The following is an 18,541-nucleotide window of genomic DNA, read 5'->3' as shown; positions in this document are numbered from 1 at the left end:
CGTAGTTGTCTTTAAACAGATTCAAATTTTTGGAGGTCAGATACACCCCTAGGTATTTTACTTTTTTAACCACATTTAATTCTGTTTCTTTCACGAACTCATCTGTTTCTGTAATTGTCAAATTTTTTGCTAGAACCTTAGTTTTTTGCTTGTTCAACTTAAATCCCGCCACCCGACCAAAGTCCAAAATTAATTCTAACACTCTTTTAGTACTAGAGACTGGCTCCTGTAATGTTAATACCAGGTCATCTGCAAATGCTTTCAATTTATATTGTTTCACTCCGACCTCAATTCCCTGTACCAACCGGTCCTTTCTAATCATGTTCAATAGCACCTCCAGAACTGAAATAAACAATAGGGGGGATAGGGGGCACCCCTGCCGTGTCCCTTTTTCAATTTTAAACTCCTCTGTCACCACATTGTTTACTATCAATTTCGCTTTTTGTTCTGAGTATATTGCTTCTATTCCATTTTCAAACCCCCGCCCCACTCCCATCCCTTCCAAATTTTTCTTCATAAACATCCAGGAAATATTGTCAAAGGCTTTCTCCGCATCAATAAAGATTAGCACCGCTCTAGTGTTAAGCTTTGTTTGTAAAAGCTCCAAGATATCAATAATGTTTCTTGTGTTGCCAAACAGATGCCTACCAGGGAGAAAGCCAGCCTGGTCCTTATGGATCACTTCATTAAGCACTTTTTTAAACCTACTTGCCAAAATGTCTGCAAAAATTTTGTAATCCACATTTAGGAGTGAGATGGGGCGATAGTTCTTAAGCTGAGTCTTTTCAGTTTCTAGTTTGGGTATCAATGTGATGAAGGCTTCTTTCCACGTTTCCGGTGCCTTCCTCCCCTCCATAATCTGGTTACAAACCTCCAGCAAAGGTTGTATCAAATAGTCCTTCAGAACCTTATAGTATTTGGAGGTAAGTCCATCGGGGCCTGGAGATTTGCCTAATTGGAGGTTCTGAATGGCGCTTTCAATTTCTTGCTGTGTGATATTACTATTCAGGGTTGTTCTCATTTCCTGAGGTATTTTCTGTAATCCGTTGGTTTTAAGAAATTGGTCCACCTCCGAATCTTTCTGTGGCCCTTGTGAATAAAGCTCTTTGAAGTATCTCTGGAAGCACTTTCTAATTGGCTTGCCTTTCAGTGTGAACGGAATTGAATGTCTTCCTCCCTCCCTTCTAGCACATGGATGGGTGGCAACACAAGGACAGGCCTTTTCTGTAGTGGCTCCCCATTTGCTGAATGTTCCCCCCAAGGTTAGGCTGGCACCTTCATTACACACCTTTAGGTGCCAGGCAAAAATGTTCCTCTTCAACCAGGTATTTAGCTGATTAACATCTGATGCCCTTTTAAAGGTGTTGTGCGAGGGGGCATAATTGGTTTGTTTTTGTTCTTATTTTTATTATGCATTTTGTGTTTTTTATATTATCATTTTAGGTTGTGATCTACGGCTGGAGGGAGGTATACAAATTTAATTAAAAATAAAATAAAATGTTGGGGAAAGAGCCAGCAACATAACTTGTTGCCGCTTTCAAAACATTGACTCTCCCTCCCTTGGAAGTGTTTTCCCTTCCCAGCCTGAAAGCTGCTTTAGGGTTGATAGTGTAATAACTTTCTGAAATCCCCACTTCTCCACTCCCAAATCTCAGAAGCTTTGATTCCTTTATTGCAAAAGCAAATTGAGGGGTGGAGTGGGGACAAAAGCATCATTTCCCTCAACTCCTCTGAGATTGGAGGCTATGGTCTATTCGGTGTTACACAGAGACCTTGGCCACATCTGCATGGAATGCTAAACCAAGCCAAACCATAGCTTACTGTGGATGTACTCCCTCTGTGTGTTTTGTTGTTCAGTGTGACACAGAACATCATCCATACCTTATCCGGGATCTTGGTTAAAGTCTTTCCTCCTTAACCATGATCTGAAATTATGGTTTGTCTTATGGCATCACATTTTGATGGACATCTGTCATTCATTTTTATGTAGAGACTTGTGTGCTCATAGAGATTTCATTGCTAGTTGCTGCAGACAGAGTTCTGTGACCCCATGGGCTCTCTCTATGCTAAAAGAAAACAGTTTAAATGTCATGCTTGTGTTTGGTCTATGGGATTATTGAGAAGAAAGTTTCATTCCTTTATGTGACAATACAGTGGTACCTCGGGTTACATACGTTTCAGGTTACATACACTTCAGGTTACAGACTCCGCTAACCCAGAAATAGTGCTTCAGGTTAAGAGCTTTGCTTCAGGATAAGAACAGAAATCATGCTCTGGCGACACAGCGGCAGCAGGAGGCCCCATTAGCTAAAGTGGTGCTTCAGGTTAAGAACAGTTTCAGGTTAAGAACAGACCTCCGGAACAAATTAAGTACTTAACCCAAGGTACCACTGTAGTTTTATTGGAGAGGCCTGTCAACAAGCCTGTCTTCCTCTCTTCCTCACTTCTCTCTTCCTCACTTCATCTCTCATACACTCAATATTTGAAGGGTTTAGCTTGAAGGGCTCTTCAAACATCCATGGGACAATGGACTAAGGCTACAGTCCTAACCTCACTTCCCTGGAATTAAGCCCTATTGAATTGAACAGGATTTACGTCTGAGTATACATGGTTAAGACTGTGCTGTAAATGCTGATAATGCCTCTCCTGAAGCTCTAAATCCGTGTTTCCCAAACTTGGGTCTCCAGCTGTTTTTGAACTATAATCCCCATCCTCCCTGACCACTGGCCTTGCTAGCCAGGGATTGTAGGAGTTGTAGTCCACTGCTCTAAATGGATAATTCCAGGCCATTTCAACTTTTTGAGACTGTATAGTCTAGTTTTATATTTGAATCACAATTCCAGTGGCCTAGGGATGGGATGCTCGCACTGAGGGAGCAATCACAAACTCTTCAAGCCCCTTCTTCACACTATTCAAAGCTTTGGAATGCTGTGCTTAAAGATTTGTAAATCCTATTCTAATTGCACCTTAATCCCTCCACTCCACAGGGCACACAAAACCAACATCCAGTTCAGTTTAAGTGGTCATTAAATTGTCCCCTAGTTGCCTGTCTTGTTCTAGTTCACTTTTTTAAAACACACAGACGCACGAACAAACACAATGCAAGTAAATTAAACAAAACACTAAAAGCTTTTTCATATAGCTGAAAAGTAGGAAGCAAGCATCAGGACATTTCTTCCATAGAAAATCTTGCTGCTCTTTAACAATGTTGCTTTGAAGGAAAATATCCCTCAGCTATTCTTTCTTTCTTTTTTCATAGTCGAGGAAGGACTCAGATTCTGGGAATATTTCCAAATGGGTACTAAGCCAAATGCTGTTTCCATTAGTTAATCATCATGTGCCACAATCTCCTTGTAAAAAAAGAAAGAAAGAAAAAGTGTGAGTATTTCATCAACATGACATCATAGATGGGAAGTGAACGAGCTGCCCATCATTAGTTCGATAACAGTTTCTTTTAAAGGTGCCTTTAAAATGCTCTTATTTTAATGCTATACCAGGTGCAATCTATCAATGTGTCTGTGATCTCCTGAAACACTGAATTCCTAATGTCCAGGGCACCCAGCAAAACGCAGTCCAGGTTTCACATTTCAAGATGAGTTGTGTGGCAGCTGTAATCATTATGCTCTTACACATTGATCTATGTGCTAGTAAAGTCTTTATAGAAAGCACTGAAGGTGGGATGTGGGCTTTAGGGTTCAGGAGCATGCTGCCATCAACTGAGAGCCTGCATTTAGCAAGAATTCTTATTTTTAGATAAATAATAATTATAGTCCTATTGTTTTATTAAATTTGTATACCGTCCTTCATCAGAAGGCCGCATGCTGGTTTACAGCATGTGACATAAATGTATCCACATAATCTAGATACAACCTAAAAACCCAGTCATATTAATACAATTATAATAAAAGGATTATAAGAGAACAGAAGTGCCCACCATGATTGTAACGACTTCCATGGACTTTCCTTGTTTAATGCTGTGGGGAAAGCCTTTGCCCCTGTACTTCCCAACAGATTACAGTTACACACTAACAGGGTCTATCCTGAGTCACAATGCAGCATGAAAGCTCGGAGGTCAAGAGTCAACATGATTTTCTCACTGTGCCAGCTGCAGGAGAAATGTCAAGAGCAGAGACCACACATATACATTGCCTTCATAGATCTGGTGAAGGCATTTTACCTCCTCGGCCAAAAAAGAGTTCTCAGTGCTCAACAAGATAGGATGCCCACATAAACACCAAAATATAATTGTGTCCTTCCATGAGAACATGCACAACACCATCCAATATGACCGTTCAACTTCAGACACCTTCCCTATCAAGAGTGGTGTGCATGTCTTCAGCTTGACTGAAGAAGATGTGTATTTCTATTCAAGGAGCAACAGGGGTCTGTTCAACCAGGCACATCTCCACATCAAGACAAGAGTGCGACAGGTTCTTATCTGAGAGATGCTGTTTGCAGATGATGCAGCCTTGACTCTGAGGAAGCTCAGCAGAAACTCATCAATCATTTTGCCCAAGCCTGCATAGAGATCGGTCATACCATCAGTATGACAAAGACCAACATCCTGGGTCAGGATGTCACCAGATGTCACCAGGAGTCCACACATTGGCATTGGTGACCACACACGAGGTGGTAGACAATGTTGTCTACCTGGGCTGGATTTTAATCAGCAATCTTTCCATCAGTGCTGAGCTGGACAAGTGTATTGACAAGACAGCTATGGCAATGGCTTGCCTCTCCAAAATGGTATAGGAGAATGTGATGCATATGATCAATATCAAGAAAAAAGTCTACCAGACTTGCATGTTGAGCACACAGCTTTATGGAAGTGAATTATATGAAACTTACACCCACCAGGTGTGATGCTTCAATGCCTTTCATATACTCATATGTAAGGAAGATTTTGCTCTCCCAAGCCCACATTCCCAGTATGTCTGCAGTTCTATCTCAGTGATGTCTACGCTGGCTTGGTCATGTACACAGAATGGAAGATGGCAGGATATCCAAGGATGTGCTCCTGAGGGAGCTGGCTTCACACATAGCTTCACACATTAGGCCTGTTGGCAGACCAACTCTGTGTTACAGAGATGTCTGCAAACAAGACATGAAGGCTAGTGACATTAAACCTACTGTGTGGGAATCCCTTGCAGATGATCACAGTGCCTGGAGGCAGACAGTCAGGTATCCATAGCAGTGACCAGAGGAGGAATAACTGCTGGGAGGAGCCACAGCAGGCACTATAACTCTCCAATGGTTTGACTTTACCCCCGAATGTGCACTCTTTGTCTCCTGTGAGAAGCCAGTGTCTACCAGCTTTTATTTCTAGCAGAATTATTATTTATGCTTTAGCTCATTTCTCTTGATCAACGTGCTTCCATTTTCCAACACAAATCCCAACACAATCTCAACACAAGAGAAAAGCCTCAGGTGACAAATGCAGGGTCTGGGTTAGTTCATGTGAATAGAAGCTATTTTTGAGGTAAATGAGGATAACTGTCACACGTTATTATTTTTAGGGGAAATGGTTTGGTTTTTTATCTGTGTGGTTTTTTTTAGGGAAACTGGATCTGATAAAGCTAGTGCAGGAATTTCCACTTTCACAACAAAACACACTCATCCTAGACATCTCCTGTGTGCCACTGTGCCCTCCCCATATTTGCTCCAGAGGCTTGGGGGAACCCCAAGAACAATTTTAAGGGGATGTGTGGGGGGACAAAGAGAGAAAAGAGGGAACAGCCATTCTGTTGTGCAGCCAGAAATCATTGTGCTAGCAGAACTAATTCATTGGATACTGCCTTTGTATAGTAAACATGAATTGCTTTTATGTATGTTGCTGGAGAAGACTCTTGAGAGTCCCATGGACTGCAAGGGATCAAACCTCTCCATTCTGAAGGAAATCAGCCCTGAGTACTCACTGGAAGGACAGATCCTGAAGTTGAGGCTCCAATACTTTGGCCACCTCATGAGAAGAGAAGACTCCCTGGAAAAGACCCTGATGCTGGGAAAGATGGAGGGCACAAGGAGAAGGGGACGACAGAGGACGAGATGGTTGGATAGTGTTCTCGAGCCTACCAGCATGAGTTTGACCAACCTGCGGGAGGCAGTGGAAGACAAGAGTGCCTGGCGTACTCTGGTCCATGGGGTCACGAAGAGTCAGACACGACTAAATGACTAAACAACAACAACAACATCCCATAGACATTAGAACAAAAAAGAAAGGTCAGGGGCTCAAAAGAGATGGTTCCCAATGTTTTCTTTTCTTTCTTTCTGTTTGATGAAATTCTTTATTATAGGAAATGTTGAAAACCTCTTGATTAAAACATGCAGACACAAAATTCCTAGGGGAAACTTTTCTGTCACAGTCACCTAAGCAAACTTATGTCTGACTAATTTTCTCCAGAATATTGACAAGTTCTTTGGGGTGAATGAGCAATCATTTAACTAGTCAGGATGGAATAAGGGGAAAGCTAGATTTTGCTGAGAGAGAGAAGAGAGAGACCAGCAGATTCTCTTCCAATCTGGCAAAATCTGAGCAGAGGCCAAACTCATTACAGAGGACTCTGATTTAACAAACAATTCTCACCAATACCAGATCAGTATTTTCAGGAGTAAAAAATTAAAAGGGATGAATCTGAGGACAATTCTATTATAAATATCAAAGTACTTAAGCACCAGATTTAAATGTGCCTGTAAGGTTCAGCATGAGATTTAAGAATTGTTGATTTGGTTCAGTTTACGACTTTCCCACAAGAAACCTTCAGAGCTCTTTGGTATTCAGTTGCACAGCAGTTCACAGAAAGGTGCTGTGATGCAGCTGTGAAATTGGGTAAGAGGCCCCAGGAGTTTCACATTTAATTAAATGAGAACCACTTTAAGTAGTAGCTGCAACTCCATGTTTCAAAATCTACCAGGTGGCCTTGCTGTGTTACATGAAGAGCAACCTTTATGTCCCGTGACTATTTTAACTTAAATATCTGTGAGGAGCAGTCACTTGAAAAGACCATTTTGTTTGAGTTTGATCAATAACAGGAGAATTTTTTTAAAGAAGCGTGGCAGAAATTGTTATCATGTGTATCTACCCCATAGAAGTTCATTTTTACAAAGAGGCATTTAGCATCTATAAGCCAAACTGGATTTTAGCACAGAATCATTTTTGAAATTGCATGTATGAATCATGATACGGGCAAATGGCTGAATCAATGATTCTGAAATATATCCACTTCCTCGCTCCTTAACTATTAATATGGATTGAATAAAAATTTTTGCGCTTCTACCTGTATGTATTACAAGTGTATATTATGTAACAGTTATTTCATACCTTTTCATAATGGTTGTGGACCAAGATAATGAATGGTAGAAAACACAACTATGCTATATCATCCACTGTATAGGGTATAAACCAGGTGAGGGTAGCTGATGGGTCTCAAACCCTTGGTGAGTTAGAGACTTCTCTTACATGCAAAGACAGGCTCCAGCAGATTAAGTAGATGATCAGCAATGGGTCCAACAGTAAAGAAAGCAGCTTCTGCATGTGCTATAGGGACATATGGGGCTCGTCAGCATGGGAAGATAGCCCATCTAGGAGAAGGAAAACTCTCATCCTAAACCTCTATTGGCTTGCAAGATATCTTTGGGAGAAGAAAAGGCCAAGGAGTAAACCCTACACAAATCTAGAGTGGCATCTTTAAGAGGGTTGGATGGTGTATACCTACTTCCAGCAAGTCCTGCAGTCAAGGTGGTGCCAAATGAATTGGTCTGCTTTCCTTTGGACCATGTCAGTGAGGTCTGGTCATTCGGGTAACCCAGACTTCCATATACACAGTGCCCAGGCTTGTGCCCCGGGGAGGTCATTTTGGTGCTGCTAACGCAGCAGTTTGACTTCACCCCGAGAGATGGCATTCCATTGTCTCTGGTAACAGATGGATGCCAACAAAATAGGTTGTAGCTAATAGGCTACAAAAAGCTAGAAGTATAACTAGTGTTTGGATGGAAATCAATAAAGTGAAGGGAGTGGGGGAAGCCCCATTTGTTGGAGAAGTTCATAGGCCGTTGCAATTACATATGTAGTCTAAAACTTTTAATGTGACATGGGTTAAGAATGCTGCAGTCGTTGGGATGGTGTACACGAGAGGGTTAACAATGGAGATAAGAAACTGTGATGGTTAGAGAGAAGAGATGAACATCTGAGGTAAAATCTTAAGTCCCCCCCCCCCAAAAAAAACCCCAACCCCACCATGGCTGTGCAATCCTGACAATAAATCTCTGTGTACATGTACAGATAAACTAATTGGTGGTTGTATAAGTCATCTGCTACTGTGGCAAAAATACCCCAACTATCTCTTCCTGATAGTTTTTAATCTTAGAGCAATTTCTGTAGAGTTGTTTTGATGCAGAAGGGAGCTGAATTAATTTCCCCTCTGCATTATTTATGAGACAATCTGATCTATTCACTACCACCTTAAACACACCGCTGCCATATCATGATCCACCCCTACGTTTGATGAGGTATGTGGACTTGTTCGTATTTATCAAACTCCAACTCAAAAAAACTAAATGCTTCTGGAACTTTTCCTGAAGACTGATGTTCTCAGAAAGTCCGCACCTTATTGGCAGATGTGGCACAGAATATATTTTACCGGAAGGGGAGCCCCAAAATTTGTTTCAGATTTCATATTAGGCAGTAGTACTGTAGCCTGACCAGAGCAAAGCGTGCCCTAGTCATCTAAGGATTAGACTACTGTAATGTGCTCTTCGTGGTGCTGCCCTTGAAGACAATTCACAATTCCCAGCTAGTATAAAATGCTGCTGCCATTGCTGCCTTATAAGCAGCACCACTCCTGATACTGTCCTGTCCATGATTTAAGTTCTGCAAGGAAAAATCTTTTCAGCTATTCTATAAGAAAACAATTGTTGAGCTGACAAAACTTGCAATAGCACTTTCTTGGCAGCAACACCTCAATGCAGCACTGACATTAGCTGGTTTTGTGGTATAGGCCAGGCATCCTCAACCTTCGGCCCTCCAGATGTTTTGGACTACAATTCCCATCATCCCTAACCACTGGTCCTGTTAGCTAGGGATGATGGGAGTTGTAGGCCAAAATATCTGGAGGGCCGCAGGTTGGGGATGCCTGTATTAGGCTAAGATGAAGATGAGAGAGTTAAGCCAGCAAATCCCAGCTACACCAGGGACATCCTTTGTTGAGCCACCCAATTCTAAGCTGCTCATCCAGGCATATCTTGCTATATGTTTGCTCCCTATCATATTGAGGAAATCCCTCAATGCTTTTTTTGAACCAAGTGTTGGCCTACCAATTTAAATATTACAGGTGGAGGAATGGATTATTGCAGAGGTATTCAACCTTTTGAGTCCATGGCTCCCTTGAGCAACTATGTTATTTGTGTGGCTTCCCCTATCTGCTGGCAGCCCAGCCTCCTTCGAGGTGGAGGTGGGGCTCAGGAATGCTATTTCCTACTAGGCACACCTTGCAGTTGATGCAGCCCTCACTTCCTCCACACATGGCCACTTATATTAATCTAATATACATGATCTAATCTATCTATTAAGAGGAGGGAGGGAGGGAGGGAAGGAAGGAAGGAAGGAAGGAAGGAAGGAAGGAAGGAAGGAAGGAAGGAAGGAGGTTGGTGCTGCCCACAGCTTCCCCCACCCATGGCACTCCTGGCCATCATTCAAGGCATCCCAGGGTGTTCCAGTGCATTGGTTGAAAACACTAGATATTTTACACACACACACACACACATTGTGGGATTTGTAAATATACAGTGGTACCTTGGGTTACATATGCTTCAGGTTACATACACTGCTAACCCAGAAATAGTACCTCGGGTTAAGAACTTTGCTTCAGGATGAGAACAGAAATTGTGCTCCGGCGGCATGGCGGCAGCAGCAGGAGGCCCCATTAGCTAAAGTGGTGCTTCAGGTGAAGAACAGTTTCAGGTTAAGAACGGACCTCCAGAACAAATTAAGTACTTAACCCAAGGTACCGCTGTATTGGGGTTTTGTAAATAAATTGTTGGTTTTAAAGGTTTTTATGTTGTTTTCACCCTGAGACAGTTCTAGGAAAAAGAGCAGGATATAACGGTCAAAATAAATAAATATTTTGAAGACAACTCTGTCCATAAAGCTATTACTATCTTTTAGTGCCTCATAAGGCTAGAATTCAGCCAATGGTTTTTTTTTTTAAAAAAAATATCCAAATTCTGCAAAGAGCTGAATTTAATATTTAGGTGCATTGTCATGCAGATTTATTTATTTATTTTTAGATCTGTAAGAAAAAAATAATAACTATTTTGTTCCAGAACTCAAGTACATTAACATTCACTTTAAAATGTGCAGTTATGAAACACCATTCATATTGAATTGTAGGGGAAAAAAATGTGATTCTAAACAAAGTTATGAGGTGAGACTATTTATAAAAGGTCTTAGCTCAGCTCTCTTTTTAAAATTAATATAAGTGCTATGTTATTTATTGTTTTGAAGAAAGAATTATGGAATTTGACCCCCTATTCATTTATAACCATGTACTTAAAGAATATTACATGTAGATAGTACACCATATTTTTGTTAGGGAAAATGCTATGTTCTCTATAGTCAGCTAAACTATGGTCGTATTCAAACCATACTTATTATTATTATCTGACAGGACTCGAGGCAGGTAAAAACAAGAACCACTCAAAACAGAAAAATCAATCATTAAAATACAATTAAACACTGATACGTGAAATCTGTTTAAAACATACCAACAATTACAATAATATCAGCATGGCACCAGCCCTTTATTTAAAAGAAGTCAATTGCCAAAAGCTTGCTGGAACAAGAACGTATTCATTTACTCGCAGAAGGAGTCAGTCTAGCTTCTCTAGGGAGGGAGATCCAAAGTCTGGAAGCGGCCACTAAGAAGCACTGCAATACCACTTTAAACAATCATAGCTGCCCCAAAGAATTCTGGGAGCTGCAGTTTTTTAAAGAGTTCTGATGGTTGTCAGGAGACCCCCTAAAACACACACAGAGTTATAGATCCCAGAGTGGTTTAATAATCAAATCCCTCTTCACAGAGAATCAGTTTATTGAATAGCACAAGGTGCAAACTAGCTCTAGATCAATAAGAAGATGAAGATGAAGAAGAAGAAGAAGAAGAAGAAGAAGAAGAAGAAGAAGAAGAAGAAGAAGAAGCCACACATCTGACTGGGTTACCCAAGCCACTCTGGGCAGCTTCCAACAAATTAAAACACGGTATGACATCGAACATTAAAAACTTCCCTGAACAGGGCTGCCTTCAGATGTCTTCTAAAAGTCAAATCGTTTATTATTTCAGATTTAGTTTCCTTGGTTTATTTCACATTCTAGATTTGCCTTTTGTAGTCCATAGCATACCCCCCAACATTCCTCAGATGAAAATAGGGACATTCTATTCTACTGACTAGATGTCACACACACACCCAGCTGCCATCAGACTCCCATAATCCCTTCATCCCAGCCCCCATCATTCTGTTTTCTGTTTGGCGCTAGCCATTGTACTAGCAGCTCAGGAACCAGAATACATCAGTTTTGATTTAGAATATTGCTGTGAGAATATCTCTTTGATATTCAGGGAGACAGATCTTCTCCCTTAGCTTCTGTGATTCACATCAGGATCAAATCTCCAAGTGCTTTATTTTTGTATAAATCCAAATGCACTTAAAGGAAATGTACGATTTCCCTTCTCCTTTGGTTCATTAACACTTCCCTTTAAAAATGGGAATTACCGTATTTTTTTGCCCCATAGGACGCACGTTTTCCCCTCCATAAATGAAGGGGAAATGTGTGTGCGTCCTATGGGGCGAATGCAGGCTTTCGCTGAAGCCTGGTGCGCACCGACCCCTCTCGCTCTCCAGGCTTCAGGAAGCTCTCCGCAAGCCTTGGAAGCCTGGCATGACTTTCCGCCGGGCTCCCAAGGCTTGTGGACAGCAGCCTGCAGCCTGAAACCCAGGGAGCGCAGCAGAGCACGCCCCAGGCTTTGGGCAGATATCCACAAGCCTGGGGAGACCGGCGGGAGTTCCCGCGGTCTCCCCAGACTTGCGGATAGCAGCCTGTTCTGGGGGCTGGGGTCAGGGGAAGCTTGGGCTTCCCCCGCCCCAGCCCCGTGCCTGGGGGGGATTTTTTCTTTATTCCCCCCCAAACTATTTGCGCCCAATTGGCCGGTGTGCTATTCAAACATCATTTTAGAAATATATCCTGAATTGCCACTCATTCTCAGGCAGAGATCTGAAGGCTTTAAACACTGGCCAGCCTTGCTGCCAAGATCTTGCAGTAACATGAAAAGGTGGGTTGGATTTCAAAATAAAAAAGTAAACAAAAGTTTCAGCCACTGTAAAAGATTCTTGAAGCTTGATAATAAAGACAGCAGGCTTATATCTTGCCTTTTCTTCAGAAATGAAGTGCTGGACAGTTTCCTGTTGATTAATTCTCTAAATCCTTCACTGTCATGTTCAGTCTTTCTGTAACCTTTACTAGGATTTCCATCATTCTTTCAACCGGGTGGTTCAATTCCTGACAGCACTAATGTGAGTTCCACCACACACCCGACCCCCCAAAAGTGGGAAGAACAATTATGGAAATCCTTGGGCTATTTTAATGCAGGATTTTAGTTGTGCAAGTTCATCATCCCATGTATTATTTTATTCAATGTAGGATTCCAGGTATTTTTATTCATGTTCTTCTGTTTGCAAGCCCAGCCCATTTCATATGTTCAGATAAAAATACTGTCTAACTTTGAAGGGCCATTAGAGAGACAGAGGTGGAATCTACACACATATAAAAACCGTTCTGAAAATGCTTTTTTAAAAAGCATCTTTAAAAATACATTGAATTTTCCATCTTGTGTCACAATGTATATTGCGCTTAAAACACGCTAAAAATGTTTTATTTGCAGCTGGATAGCTGAGTCAAGAGTGTGTGGTACTGGGGTATGACTACCAAGCTCGGACTCAGGTGTGATGCCTCAGAGGCAAGAAAAACAAACAGTTTGCATTTTGTGGCTTTTTATTCAGTCATCTGGCTGCAAGACAAAAGACCCATGTCTCCACACAGAGCAGATGTTGGCTACTCTGAGTCCCTCCTCTTCCGTCTCCCACAACATCCTGGAAACCTACGGGAAGCCACAGGAGTCAAATCCCTCCGCATTCTCTGTTCTTGAATGGGAAGGGACCAGCGTGCCTTTAGACTAGGAGCATCTCCTATACTCTCCAGGGAGGTCTCTGCTGTCTGCTCTCCAACTTCATCCTCCTTCTCCACTATCTTGTAACTAGGCATTTCCTCATTCATCTGCACATCATCCCTGTCTCCCTCTCCTCCTGAAACTGCTGAAAAAGGGGGGGGCATCCCCCTTCCCCTCTTCTCCTGAGAGGAGTTGATCAGACCGAGGGCTCATTTCCCATTCCTCCTGTTCTGTCCAGTCCCCAACACCATGCATGCTGACATCACTCATGCATGCTGACGTGTTGTACTGTTGCCCCACGGCATGCTTGCAATGTGAGCATGCTCCATAGTATGCATGCATAGCCACACAGAATTTTTTTGGGGGGCAGCCACTTCATTGAAAATTGGGGGAGCACGTCCCTGCAAAGATGGTGTCCCTGCTAGGACTCGAAAGAGTAAGGTGTCAGGAGCTCAGCCTGCACTCGAGTAGGACCCTGGCAGAGACACATGCTCGACCGGCATGTTCTCTCCCTCCTGGTCAATCGTTTGAGAGCTTTAAAAGCTTTCTTCTGCCTGAACATCACAGCGACCAATGCCAACAGACACCATCACACTTAGGGATCCGCAGAGTTTGTGCAGCTTGCATAACAGACCTCAGCAACTCAGCATTTTGGCTAATCTACTTTATTCACATATAAACACACATGGAGCACTGCAACATGGCTCCCTCTCTCTCTAGCATCAGACAGCAAAGAGAAAAAACAAAGGACAATAGTTCCATTTCACGGAACACAGTAACACAAACATCCTGTCTCCGTCACTTCCCACTCTGTGGAGTCAAAACATATACCATCATGTGATAGACAAAAATCCCATGACTGCAATCATGGAGCAGTCACTGGGTGATCCTGGTCCAGTTACACTTCTCTCCATCAAATATAGTAGGCATAGGCAAACTCAGCCCTCCAGATGTTTTTGGCCTACAACTCCCATGATCCATAGCTAACAGAACCAGTGGTCAAGGATGATGGGAATTGTAGCCCTAAAAATTCTGGAGGGCCGAGTTTGCCTATTCCTGAAATATAGTAAGAGCCTGCTGATTCAGGCAGGTGGCTCATCTAGAGCAGCACCCTGTTCTCACTGTGCCAAACAGACTCCTTTGTGAAGCACACAAGCAGGACATGAGCACAACATCCCTCTGTCCTCCTGCAATTTCAAACAACTGTTTTTCAGAGGCAGTAGAAGCCTGCCATTGTCGCTAGTTGGCATTGATAGCCATGCCCTCCATTAACTTGTCTAATTAGAGATGGCAAGCCATAAAACCCACTTCAAAGGGCCTTTGTGAAAATAAGAATGGAGTAGGGATTATGTATTCTTCTCTAAGCTCTTTGGAGAAAGAGATAAAGACGTAAAATAACCATAATATACATGAAGCACTTTGACCACTTGAAATGCACTATGGGCAAAATGTACGGAAGCAAATTACGAGCCTATCAAAACAAACAAGCTCAATTATAGAAAATAACTGTTACCCCAATGAAAGTGCATTTATCTAGAATGGCTTCTTATTTCAGCCATGCTGAGTATCTGCCAGCCAATTTGAGATGAATATTCAAGCATAACTGCTCATCCTTTCTTAGATGGTTCAGAGTTGCATGAAGATGAAGTATCTTAATTTCCCCCCACCCCTCTTTTGTCTTGGGTGCCACAAAAGGAGGTGGCTGATAACAGCAAATTATTGTTATGATCGATGTGCTTGTGAACAGTAAGGTAAGTCAAGTTGCACACACACACACAAAACCCAGCATGTGAAAGAACTTTATTTATTTAATCAAGCAATCCAGTATATAGTCATCTTGACACCCTGATGCACTTTTTATTCTACAACAAAGAAAATCCCCTGTGTTGCAAAATAGAACACTCTGAACAACAACAAGCAACACGTCGGCTAATAATATACTGACAATATTTTTATAACACTATCCTGTATCAAAATTCATAAACAAAAGACATATAATATGTGCATGGAGTCACAAACTAATGAGAATCAGATAAATGTTCCATAACCAGGAATGGTAGGATTGGTACTGTAAGTCACTGTCATGGATCACTGAAATAAAGGCAGCATGCCTTTCCACAGTCAATATGCTATCCAAAATGTAGTTGGAAGGGAGTTTGAACACGGTGGTGCTATGGGCACAACAAACATGAGATGATGGGTGCTCCAAACTGCAGTTCTTCCAGGATAATGAACTGTTTCAATGATAAATCTTCATCAGCTGGCAATAATATGAAATGAAAAAGCATTACATTCAAATGCAGTCCAGTGAATGAAATGACAGGGTCCCTCAGAACCTACAGTCTCAGAGTCCTCAACACTGCCTCCGAGACCAGCTCTGTCAGCTCAGCCAGGGAGACTGCTGGGCAGCGAGGTGGGCGGTAAAACAGCAGAATCCCATATCTGTCCCAATTGCCCAGAGCCAGGAACACAAACTCTAGATCAGTGGTTCCCAACCTTTTTTTGCCCTGCCCCACCTAAGCATCTCTAAAATCCTGATGCTGGTAGCTTCGAGAACACTATCCAACCATCTCGTCCTCTGTCGTCCTTCTGCCCTCAATCTTTCCCAACATCAGGGTCTTTTCCAGGGAGTCTTCTCTTCTCTTCTCTTCTCTTCTCTTCTCTTCTCTTCTCTTCTAAGTATTGGAGCCTCAGCTTCAGGATCTGTCCTTCCAGTGAGCATTCAGGGCTGATTTCCTTCAGAATGGATCGGTTTGATCTTCTTGCAGTCCATGGGACTCTCAAGAGTCTCCTCCAGCACCATAATTCAAAAGCATCAATTCTTCAGAAATCAGTATAGACTACAGCAAATCCCCCTGCATGACCCTCAAGTCTATCTTGATGATGCACCGAGTACCCAGGTGGGCACGGCTGAGTGAGGCCAACTCCACCTGCTCACCTACCCAGGTCTCAGTCAGTCCCGGATTTAGGTATGATGAGGCCCTAAACTACTGAAGGTAATGGGGCCCTTTATATGTCCAGCTGTCCTTTGTCAACAATAAATTGTCACTGTTTTTGGTGTCCCAATATATGCTATATGGTAATTTATGGACCTAATAGGTATCTAAAGCAATTTGCACATAACAAAATATGTATTTTATCAAAGTAATTGATATAGAATTAGCAAACCAGTGATATTTTAGGGAGCAGGCTAGCAGTCAGGGCCCATTACTTACATCATAGGAGCCTACACAACACAAAACACTGTTGCTATATGTAGGTTTTATTTTATTTGTTTTTTATCTTATATTTTGGAAATGTACATCCAGGTTTTTTTCCTTTAATTTTTTGGGGGGCCCCCAAGAGAGTGGGGCCCTAAGCTACAGCTTGTTTAGCTTATACGTAAATCTTGCACTGGTCTCAGTGATACTGACCACTTTCACCTTCTCATCCATAACCAAATTGTGAATGAGAGAGATCTTACTTGAAGCCAACCTAGTAATCAGCAACAAATTCCTCACAAGTTTCACCTGAGAAACAATTCACAAATTCACCTCAACTTCTGCCATACATGGACAATAGACTAATATTTATAAATAAAATGAATATCCTAAAAAATGTTACCATCCCCCAACATCAGTAATAATAATGGTGTGTTTTTTTCCTAGGGACTGTGAATGAAACAACCCAAATTTGTACTTTGGGTATGTTTAATTTTAGTTTTTATTCTGTTCACTTTTTTTTCCTTGTGTGTTATTGAGGCATATGTTTTTGTTCAAATAAATAAAAATATTATTAAAAACACTTCCACTGTACAGGAAGCAAGGGTGGAAACTCTTGTACTTTGACGGAAATTGCTGCTCCTCATTTTGGAGCTCCATGTAGAGAATCATTTTTAAATGGGCTTTATTTCTGTATGTGCAGTTTTGACTCCTGACGAAACTGTGATGACTTCTGCTTGATCCAATAAAATGTTGCTATTGCTTGCTGAAGGTGAACTCTGGCACTTACAAGGTGTCTCTATACAATATTGTTACAGTTCACATTCTGGATTGAATGGAAAGGAACGTTTGCCATGTTATCTTTGTCCTCATCTAATCCAATATTCTCACCTGGCTTCAGTGAGCACAAGCAGACTAGAAATACTCGCAGCTACCATTAGCTGGAAGAGCAAGGGTGCCAGGCTAGTTTAAGAAATGTTCCGTGACTTGGCATTTTTTGACTTTCAAAGCTTTATTTTTGGAAGTTAATCTGCATAATTAGCCGTTTGTTTGCAAAGGAGCTTTTGTTTAAGGCATGTGAACCACATCATGGCTGCTTTACAACAAAATCAAAGTCGGGAGCCAGATAAAGGTCCCCTTTCTTAAAGAAATACAGCCCTCAACTCCACACTTACACGAAGACCAGAATTCATTTGGATATAGCGAATAAAGCCATAGTGGGAAATCTATTAAAATGTGTTTAATCATTCACGTCTTTGATTTAACATCTGTCTAAAACCGAACATCAAAATTGAATAATTTATCATGTAATTGCATAAAAGCCCAAGTAATATATGACATTAATTAAAAATTAATATAAAATTCATACGAAGAAAGTTTTCAGTAGGCACTGTTTGATTACCCCTTCTTTGGAGTGGTTAAAATTACTTTCCAAAGAGGAGCATAGTACATTTAGAAGTAACTACTTTCTGATACATGCCAGATTTTATATAGTATCAGTGGCATTTCCAGAAACTTAATCTAACACTTGCTGTATTAGAAGTCAGCTCCATATTAGAAGTCAGCCCCATAATTATTTTTTGCCTTCAGCAACTGTGTGTCTTTTCATGTCATCCATTAATGAAAACAATAACTATACAATATCCAGACATTTAGGGGCAATTCACATATTGCAAACAGCCCTCTTGGGACGCTAGGGTGAAGGGAAGGTAATAAATTATAATAAATCAATACATTAAATAAATTGATATTGACCATATGGCCAGTGTAGATTCTGTGCACTAACCCAGAAATAGTACTTTGGATTAAGAACTTTGCTTCAGGATGAGAACAGAAATCGCACGGCGGCGGTATGGCGGCAGTGGGAGGCCCCATTAGCTAAAGTGGTACCTCAGGTTAAGAACATTTCAGGTTAAGAATGGATCTCCAGAACGAATTAAGTTCTTAACCCAAGGTACCACTGTGCATTCTTTGTTTCTTCAGCTTGTAAACTGCCTTGGGTATTGTAAGATAGAAAAATTGTATACAAATTAAAAGTGATGATGGTGATTTTGGCATTTAAGCAATATATAAATTAACCAACGATGGTGATGACAAAAGCACAAGCTTTGAATCAGTCATCACATT

The sequence above is a fragment of the Podarcis gaigeae genome, assembly GCF_964106915.1.
Source record: "Podarcis gaigeae genome assembly, chromosome: 7".
Taxonomy (NCBI): domain Eukaryota; kingdom Metazoa; phylum Chordata; class Lepidosauria; order Squamata; family Lacertidae; genus Podarcis; species Podarcis gaigeae.
Note: the sequence above shows the minus strand (reverse complement) of the source record.